General features: G+C 58.2%; 1 non-coding gene and 1 pseudogene across 1 annotated transcript; both read left to right on the forward strand.

Annotated features, from left to right (window-relative positions):
- The first annotated feature begins 5,173 nt into the window (after positions 1-5,173).
- Positions 5,174-7,545, forward strand: LOC145273431 (small subunit ribosomal RNA; annotated as a pseudogene).
- Positions 7,546-7,942: 397 nt separating this feature from the next.
- On the forward strand, positions 7,943-8,100 carry LOC145273325 (5.8S ribosomal RNA). Its single transcript, XR_013866320.1, has one exon. It is a non-coding gene; the product is annotated as a 5.8S ribosomal RNA (ribosomal RNA).
- The last annotated feature ends 2,115 nt before the right edge of the window (positions 8,101-10,215 follow it).

Consider the following 10,215-nt stretch of genomic DNA (forward strand, 5'->3'; position numbering starts at 1 on the left):
GATTTTCGATAGATTGAAAATAATGATAAATTGATTTTAGCAGGGCTGCTGAGTTAGCTTATAGGAGCGAGCTAAAGTAAGAAAGAAACACGCCGAAACACACCGACCGGCACCCCCGACGACGACCACGGGTAAACGGCGGGACTTTGCCGCCTCTTAAGCAAGTTTGACTGACGACTACCACGGCTATTCGGCTAGGTAGGTAGGTAGGTAGTCCTCCTCCTCCTCGGCCACCTAGCCGTCGTCGTCGATCGAGCGACCGGGTATATTCAAGACGCCTCTACCGACACCACCACACCAGCGGGCAGTTTAGCGAGCTTGCCAACTCCTCTGCCTCCTCAAGCGCTTCCAGACGCCTACCGACACCACATGCTGCTGGCTGGCTGTCTGTTGTTACAATGGAATTTTAAAAAAAAAACAAACAAAAAACCCCAACTCTATTAAGATTTTCGATAGTTGGAAAATAATAATAAATTAAGATTTTCGATAGATTGAAAATAATGATAAATTGATTTTAGCAGGGCTGCTGAGTTAGCTTATAGGAGCGAGCTAAAGTAAGAAAGAAACACGCCGAAACACACCGACCGGCACCCCCGACGACGACCACGGGTAAACGGCGGGACTTTGCCGCCTCTTAAGCAAGTTTGACTGACGACTACCACGGCTATTCGGCTAGGTAGGTAGGTAGGTAGTCCTCCTCCTCCTCGGCCACCTAGCCGTCGTCGTCGATCGAGCGACCGGGTATATTCAAGACGCCTCTACCGACACCACCACACCAGCGGGCAGTTTAGCGAGCTTGCCAACTCCTCTGCCTCCTCAAGCGCTTCCAGACGCCTACCGACACCACATGCTGCTGGCTGGCTGTCTGTTGTTACAATGGAATTTTAAAAAAAAAACAAACAAAAAACCCCAACTCTATTAAGATTTTCGATAGTTGGAAAATAATAATAAATTAAGATTTTCGATAGATTGAAAATAATGATAAATTGATTTTAGCAGGGCTGCTGAGTTAGCTTATAGGAGCGAGCTAAAGTAAGAAAGAAACACGCCGAAACACACCGACCGGCACCCCCGACGACGACCACGGGTAAACGGCGGGACTAACTGTGACTCTCTTAAGGTGTGAGGAGGCTTTGCCTCTTAAGCAAGTTTGACTGACGCCTACCGACACCGGTCAGGTCGGCGAGGCTCCCGGCGGCCCGGAGCGGGACCACAGGTTGCGGAAGGCGTCCAAGTGAGCGGCGGCGACGCCAGGAGGCCCCCGGGGTCGACTCCGCGGCTTCCTAGTCGGTGTGCGGGCCTCCAGAGCTCGATAAAGTAGTGGTGTCGCTAGCGGTCGAGAAGGCACTTTTCGACGCCTACTGCCACCCCCACATGGCGGTAGGCGCAAAACTGGAAAATCGCCGACCAGAAATGTCGCTTCGTATAATCGACGTTTTTTTTGACCACCATTTTCAGGTGTCGGAGGTGGGTCTGGACGAATACCAACACCATTTCTGGGGTTTCACAACCGCCCGGCTTCTCCGACATATGTTGGAAAGGAGTAGCGATCGAGCGACGGGGGCTGTCGGTAGGCGGCCGCGGGTTGCATGTGTGCCCGGGACAGCACCCCCATCCAACTAAGGGGTGTCCCCCGGGGGCCAGGGGGACCTCGTCCAGGTCGGCCGGGCGCTTCCAGACGCCTACCGACACCGGTCAGGTCGGCGAGGCTCCCGGCGGCCCGGAGCGGGACCACAGGTTGCGGAAGGCGTCCAAGTGAGCGGCGGCGACGCCAGGAGGCCCCCGGGGTCGACTCCGCGGCTTCCTAGTCGGTGTGCGGGCCTCCAGAGCTCGATAAAGTAGTGGTGTCGCTAGCGGTCGAGAAGGCACTTTTCGACGCCTACTGCCACCCCCACATGGCGGTAGGCGCAAAACTGGAAAATCGCCGACCAGAAATGTCGCTTCGTATAATCGACGTTTTTTTTGACCACCATTTTCAGGTGTCGGAGGTGGGTCTGGACGAATACCAACACCATTTCTGGGGTTTCACAACCGCCCGGCTTCTCCGACATATGTTGGAAAGGAGTAGCGATCGAGCGACGGGGGCTGTCGGTAGGCGGCCGCGGGTTGCATGTGTGCCCGGGACAGCACCCCCATCCAACTAAGGGGTGTCCCCCGGGGGCCAGGGGGACCTCGTCCAGGTCGGCCGGGCGCTTCCAGACGCCTACCGACACCGGTCAGGTCGGCGAGGCTCCCGGCGGCCCGGAGCGGGACCACAGGTTGCGGAAGGCGTCCAAGTGAGCGGCGGCGAGAGGCGGAGGCCCCCGGGGTCGACTCCGCGGCTTCCTAGTCGGTGTGCGGGCCCTCCAGTAGGCCTCAAGTAGTGGTGTCGCTAGCGGTCGAGAAGGCACTTTTCGACGCCTACTGCCACCCCCACATGGCGGTAGGTGTAAAATCGGAATAGACCGGACCAGGAATGTCGAGGGGGAAAAAAATGACAAAGTCCTGGTGTGCCTAGCCTACGAGAAGGCACTTTGCGACGCCTACCGACATCCCCATGTGGCAGTAGGCGTAAAACTGGAAAATCGCCGACCAGAAATGTCGCTTCGTATAATCGACGTTTTTTTTGACCACCATTTTCAGGTGTCGGAGGTGGGTCTGGACAAATACCAACACCATTTCTGGGGTTTTCCAGTTTGAAAGTTTTATAAAACATGTTCGGTAGGAAGCACACTTTGGTGTGTCGGTTCGTCGGAGCAGCGACTCTTTGCCTCGTGGTGGTCCGGAACGTCTCTACGGGCTTGTCGCAAAGGCGTCAGAAAGTGGCATCTCCGCCGCCTAGGGCTGTCACCGTTATCGCTGTCGCCGCGCTCCAACTTGTTTTGATCCGCCGCCTTCGTTCCTGCCAACCGTGCGCCCGCTCATCGTCGTTAGGTTATAATACGTGGTACGTGTGTGTGCTTCTCCGTGGACCTAGGGCTGCTCGACGTGTCGAACGATATGTTGGAACAACTAACGGCTCCTTTTCCTGGTTCCATAGTCGTCGTGGTACCCGCGTCGTCAGCCATATCTATGTCCACCATGTTTAGCCGATACGTTTGCTGCAGCTTCTGCTTCCGCCTCAGCGTTCGCCGCTCTCAGCCGCCGCTGTTGTTGCTGCCGTTCTGCCATTCAACCACTACCTGCGAATCTTTCGATGATCGGCCGAACGACCCATCGCTGTGCGACCGATAAATCCTCCGGATTAGGGAGAAACGCCGCCGCTCTCTGCCGCCGTCGAACGGAAAAACGTACATTGTAACGAACGAACGAACGAACGAACGAACGAATTAACGAACGAGCGAACAAACAAACAAAAATAGCCGCGGGGGATGCACTATGTAGATCCTGATCCCCTTGTAACCATACGTACGTTGTTCGATGCTCTCCCGTCCTGGAAGTCGCCGCAGCAAACAGGAGGATGAGCAGCAGCAGGCGCCGCCGCCGTAACCGCCGCCTGCCTGCCGCCTCCTACTCCTGTCAGCGTCCGATCTCACAGCCGTGTGAACGTTCGCTGACACCCGATTTCTTTCCGTCTGGCAAAACCTTGGACGTCCCGCTCGCGGTACACGTGCTGCAGCGACTTCTCGTCCGACAACGCATAAGCGTCGACGTCTGCCGCCGCATCTTCTGATACGTGGACGGTGATAGCGCTAGTCCCTTCTTGCGCCACCTCCACCTTTGTTAGCGCCAAAGAAGATCGATCGAGCAGTCGTGGTCGCAGTCGATTAACCCGTTTTCACCGTCCGCAGTTCCCAAGCCGCCGATCAAGTCGTTGCTCTTCTTGTTCGTTCTTCCCATACCGTCGATTTGCACGGCTGCCGGATGAGCCATCCTCTGTCCGGCGAAGCGCTCACGTCAGTGATCGATACTTGCACCGACAGTCCTCCCGCTCGCGACTCGGTGCTCGAATCGGACTCGTTCGTTTTTATCTCGATGCGATTGTGAAAAGGGGGACCGGTCGTCAATGTCGTGTGTGTCGACGATGTTGTTCGCCCGGTCCGCCGCGTTGTTGTCGTTTTTTTTTTTTTTTTTTTTTTTTTTTCCCCTGACGTTCGCCGTCGCACGGACGAAAGGGTGAGAAAAAAAAAAAAAAGCTCGAAAAAGCCGCCCAAAAAAATCGGACCGAGGAGCCGCTTGCGAGAACGCGCCATGTGCACGTTGTCTCTCCTCGGTTTTCCGAGCACGAACACGACGCCGGTCGGTCGGTCGGTCGACGAAGGCGACGACGAAGGTGACGGGAAAATTTACGCCGCCGCTGCCCTGGTCCAGCTCCTCCCCGATGACGGCTGTGATGTTGACGTTGACGTTGGCGACGACGACGACGACGACGGAGACGACGACGACGACGAGACGGCATCGATGGCGACCACGATGACGACGACCTCGACGAGTTCAGTCTGCACCTTGACCTCCGATGTCCGTGTGCACTGCCGTCGTGCTGTTTGTCGTTTGTCGTATGTATCGCTGTCAAGGGTGCCGTTGTCGTTGTTGTTGTCGACGTTGTTGCTTGCTCTCTCGTCTCGGTCGGTTGGTACGTTGATGACGACGACGACGACGAAGACGACGACGACGACGACGAGACGGCATCGATGGCGACCACGATGACGACGACCTCGACGATTCCAGTCTGCACCTTGACCTCCGATGTCCGTGTGCACTGCCGTCGTGCTGTTTGTCGTTTGTCGTATGTATCGCTGTCAAGGGTGCCGTTGTCGATGTTGTTGTTGTCGACGCTGTCGTCTGTTCTCTCTTCTCGGCCGGCTGTGACGTGGACGTTGACGACGACGACGACGAGACGGAATCGATGGCGACCACGATGACGACGACCTCGGCGAGTTCAGTCTGCACCTTGACCCTCGATGTCCGTGTGCACTGCCGTCGTGCTGCTTGTCGTTTGTCGTATGTATCGCTGTCAAGGGTGCCGTTGTCGTTGTTGTTGTCGACGTTGGTCGCTTTCGTTCTTTGAGTCTCGGTCCAAGTCAGGGGAGAAACAAAAAAGAGGCCATCAGCGCGGGCAGCGCGCTTCTACTGACGGCGAACCTCCTCGAAAAACAAATAAACACGTGCCCGTCGTTGTAGTTGTCTGTCTTATGTCGGTCGGTCGGTCGGTCGGTCTGTCGTTCTGTCGAAACAAAGTCCCAAATTCCAACGATACCTGGTTGATCCTGCCAGTAGTCATATGCTTGTCTCAAAGCTTAAGCCATGCAAGTGTAAGTTCACGCCACGCATTAGAACGGGCGAAACCGCGAATGGCTCAGGAACCGGACCTAATCCTCGGGACCGTATTCCTCCTCGGAGGCGATGGATAACTGTGGCAATTCTAGAGCTAATACATGTGACACAGGCCGCGATCGGTCGGCGCGCCGTCGTCGCCACGCCTCGCGCGCTGGCACCCGCGTCGGCCGTTCCGGGTCGCGGCGCTACATATTAGACTGAGACCGATGCGCGTCATTCCGTCCTCCCGTCGTCGGCGTTCCCGCTCGCGGGTCCGTTCGGTGGCGGGGCTCATAGGGCGGCGCGCTCCGCTTTGGTGACTCTGGATAACTCACTGGTCGATCGCACGAGCTTTCACGCCCGGCGACGGGTCTCTCGAGGGTCCGCCCTATCAACTGTCGACGGTCGGTTAAGTGCCTACCGTGGTTACTACGGGTAACGGGGAATCGGGGTTCGATTCCGGAGAGGGAGCATGCGAAACGGCTACCACATCCAAGGAAGGCAGCAGGCGCGCAAATTACCCACTCCCGGCACGGGGAGGTAGTGACGAAAAATAACGACGCGGGACTCTGTCGAGGCCCCGCGATCGGAATGAGTACACTTCAAATCCGTTAACGAGGACCAACCGGAGGGCAAGTCTGGTGCCAGCAGCCGCGGTAATTCCAGCTCCGGTAGCGTATATTAAAGTTGTTGCGGTTAAAAAGCTCGTAGTCCGAACTCGGGTTCGTGGTCGCGCAAGCGGCCCCGGGGCGGCGGCGCCATCGTCCGTCGTTGACTTTGGTCGTCCGTTCGCATTCCCGGCCCTTTCCGCCGGTGTCAACCGCTAGCATACCCGCCACGCGGTCCTGCCGGCGAGGTGGACGAGGAGGTCGTGATCGGGATCCGGGAAAAAAAAAAACAAGTGGTCGTCGGTTCGGTTCCGGGAGTAGTCTAACGGGGGGGTGCTACGTGTGTGTGTTTGGGTGTGTTCATTCGCATCCCCGCACTCTGACCCCCGCGCTTCTCTCCCTCTCCCTTTCCGCGCGTTCCTCTTTTTTTTTGAACCCCCCGGTCCGCTCCGAGTCCCTGCTTCGTGTCTTGTCTGCGCGCGTGTTGCGGTCGGCGGTTTCTCCTCCAAGGGTGCTCTTAACCGAGTGTCCGCGGCGGCCGGTACGTTCACTTTGAAAAAATTAGAGTGCTCAGAGCGGGCTGTTCAAGCTTGCATACGATAAGCATGGAATGATGGAAGAGGGCCTCGTCTACGTCTGTCGGTCTCCGTCTACGGCGAGGCAATGATCGAAGGGAGCGGTCGGGGCCACTCGTATTGCGACGTTAGAGGTGAAATTCTTGGATCGTCGCAAGACGAACTGCAGCGATGGCGTGTGGCAAGCACGTTTTCCTCGATCAAGAGCGAAAGTCGGAGGTTCGAAGACGATCAGATACCGTCGTAGTTCCGACCGTAAACGATGCCGACCGGCGATCCGCCGGCGTTCGCTTCCATGACCCGGCGGGTAGCCTGCGGGAAACCAGAGTTCGGTTCCGGGGGGAGTATGGTTGCAAAGCTGAAACTTAAAGGAATTGACGGAAGGGCACCACCAGGAGTGGAGCCTGCGGCTTAATTTGACTCAACACGGGAAAACTCACCCGGTCCGGACACCGGTAGGATTGACAGATCGATAGCTCTTTCTCGATTCGGTGGGTGGTGGTGCATGGCCGTTCTTAGTTGGTGGAGCGATCCGTCTGGTTGATTCCGATAACGAACGAGACTCCGGCCTGCTAACTAGTGCGCCGATGTCAGTGATTTTTACGGCGGGCTCGGCGTCCTCCGTGGCGCTCGGGTCCGGGTCGGTTTTCTCACGCACTTCTTAGAGGGACGGGTGGCAGAAAGCCACACGAGGCGGAGCGATAACAGGTCTGTGATGCCCTTAGATGTCCGGGGCCGCACGCGCGCTACACTGGAGGTATCAGCGGGGACTTCGCCCCGGCCCGAGAGGGTTGGGAAACCTCTGAACCACCTCCCGTGATAGGGATCGGGGCCTGTAACCAACCCCGTGAACGAGGAATTCCCGGTAGGCGCGGGTCAACAGCCCGCGTCGATCACGTCCCTGCCCTTTGTACACACCGCCCGTCGCTACTACCGATCGAACGGTCCGGTGAGGTCCTCGGATCTGGCCGACGACGCCGCCGGGCAGTGCGCGCCGTGTCCGTCACGACACTCGTGCATCTACGCCTCGGCGTTCGATGCCTGGAGAAGACGACCGAACCCGATCGTTTAGAGGAAGTAAAAGTCGTAACAAGGTTTCCGTAGGTGAACCTGCGGAAGGATCATTACCGTTTTCCCGTTCGAGACTGGTTTGTTGTTTTCCGGCCTACCTCCTCTGTCTGTCGGTGTCAACGCCTCGAATGCGCGCAAACCAACCTATAAAAGGCGGGAGCGAGAGATAGATTTGTGGTGACGCGGAGGTTTTTAAAGCCCCAGCTCTTCTTGCTTGCTTCCGCGTCTTACCACCTGTTTGTTTTTTCGCCCACCGCAAGTGATGGCCGCTTCTTCTTTGCCTTGTCGCCGCTTTATCGTTTTTTTGTTTTTTTTGCAGCCGCTGTGCCACCGCCGCTAGCTAAAAACAAACTACTCGCGACATTGCAATGCCGTCACGCCTCCTCGCACAGACCTCCTCGCACACTACTAAATCTATATAAACAAAAACTAATATAAAAAAACCAAGTGCTGAACCCTGGACGGGGGATCACTCGGCTCGTCCGTCGATGAAGAGCGCGGCCAGCCGCGAGAACTGATGCGAATTGCAGGACTCAGTGAACATCGACACCTCGAACGCACATTGCGGCCCCGAGATCCCTTGTCTCGGGGCCACGTCCGGTCGAGAGGCGGAACGTTACATGTCTTTCTCCGTTAACGAAACGACATCTTGCCGTCCCCGTGCCCGCCCGGTCCTCGGCACGGTGGTAACCGGGACGTCGCAGGAGCGAGTGACGAGGGGGAAGAAAAATAAAAAAAGAATTGACTCCTTTCAATGTCTTTTTTTTTTTTTAAACCCTCTCCGGCCTCCTCCTTCGTCTCCCGCTGGCAGACCCGCGGAGTCTTTTCCCTTTTCGACCGCGGGAAGAAACACTGTGGAGGAGGAGCAGGAGGAGTCTGTCCGAAAGCAGCCGAAGGGAGAACAAAACAAAAAAAAAGCACCGACCTAACCGACTGCCGACGTAAGCGCCGCCTGCTCGTCTCGCTCTCTGCCTCATGAAGGTGTCTCTCAGCGACGCCTCGAGCAGCGCGACGAGCACGGCCGTCGCACCGTAAAAAGGTGGCCGCGTCGTAGGCAACGCAACGTCGGATGGGGAGGAACCCACGCTTTTTTTTAATTGTTGGCTTCTTCCATTTCGGTCGGACGGGCGCTATATCGGCCAGCCGTCGTCACACGGAGGGTACCGATCGAGATTCCTCTCCTCCAAACACCACACTCTACTAAAACCGCCGCCCTCGGCTCGGACGAGACGACCCGCTGAACTTAAGCATATCGCTAAGCGGAGGAAAAGAAACCAACCGGGGATTCCCTTAGTAACGGCGAGTGAACCGGGAGAAGCCCAACGCCGAATCCAGTCGCAAGTAAAAGGCTTCGGGACGTGTGGCGCATGGGTCGAAGGCAGCCGTTCGTTTTCGTCTCGCATTAGTTCGGAGTTCCCTCGATCGGGGCCGCCCGCGGCGGGTGCCAGGCCCATTCGGTGCGGACGGCGAGCGACGGCCTTCGATCCGAGAGTCGGGTTGCTTGGGGAACGCAGCCCAAATCGGGTGGTAAGCTCCATCCAAGGCTAAATACCGGGACGAGTCCGATAGTCGACAAGTACCGTGAGGGAAAGTTGAAAAGAACTTTGGAGAGAGAGTTCAAGAGAACGTGAAACCGCCCAGGGGTAAACGGGTGGGACCGCTCACCGCGATCGCGGGGGGACTCAGTCCCGGTGCTGCCTAGGCTCGAGCCCAAACTCGATGTGTGTTCTTGAAAGAGAGGCCGTCGCGGCACAGGTCGTCGTTCGTCGTGTCCGCGGGGGACTCGTTCCCCGCGGTTCCAGCTTTTGTGCCCGCGTCGCCGACGAAGGAGACGGGCCGCGTGGATAGCGGGAAGGGAAACGTGGTGACGAACCGCGGCGTCGGTAGGTGGCTGCGTCGGTTGGCTGCGACGGAGGGGACTCGTCCTCTCGATCGCTGCTGCCGCCGGGCCCTAACCCGCCGCATCCGTCGCCGCCGCTTCTTCTTTCCTCCTGCTCCCTCCGCGCGCGACTCCGCTGCACCCGTCCCCTTCATCATCGCTCGGCGTAATCATGGCGCGGGCCGCTTCGGCGCGACCTCCGCGCGGCCGGCACCGGACGCACTTCCCCTCCGGTCCGTCGTCGCGACCCGTTCCCGGCGTGCAGGTCGAACACGCGGGTTTTTTTCCCGTAGGCGGCAGGCGTTTCATCACCCTGAAAACCCCCGTCTTCCCACCTTGTGAAGTCGGGGGCCATCCGGCCGTCGGGGCCCGCGAACGTAACTGCCCCTTTCTGCCGGGAACGGAGGAAATCTGACACGATCCGTTACACGTGGCGAGCCGGTCCGTTTTGATCCCGCCGGAAGTCGCGTGCGGGCGACGCGCACTTTGTGTGTGTCGCTCCCTAGGCGCCCCACCGTCTCGGGCGCGTGCGCGATGAGAGGCGGGATAGGACTGGCGCGGCCTCGCCGTCACGCACCTCGCCGACGTTTCGGGTTCTTGTCGGGGGCAACCCGCCCGCGCCCGTTTCCGTTTCCGGAGAGGTCGCTCGGCGACGCTTTTTTACTCGAGCCGCCCGCCACCCCGGGTCAGCGACGTGCATCGGCAACCCACCCGACCCGTCTTGAAACACGGACCGAGGAGTCCTGGCCGTTCGCGAGTCGTAGGGGCCACCTCTGACTAACCCCGAAGGCGAAGCGAAAGCGAGAGAGCGTGTAGGAGGGCGTCGATCCGGGAGAGGTGTCGTGGC

The sequence above is a fragment of the Euprymna scolopes genome, unplaced genomic scaffold (genome assembly GCF_053919585.1).
Source record: "Euprymna scolopes isolate OS-2025 unplaced genomic scaffold, ASM5391958v1 sca1, whole genome shotgun sequence".
Classification (NCBI taxonomy): Eukaryota; Metazoa; Mollusca; class Cephalopoda; order Sepiida; family Sepiolidae; genus Euprymna; species Euprymna scolopes.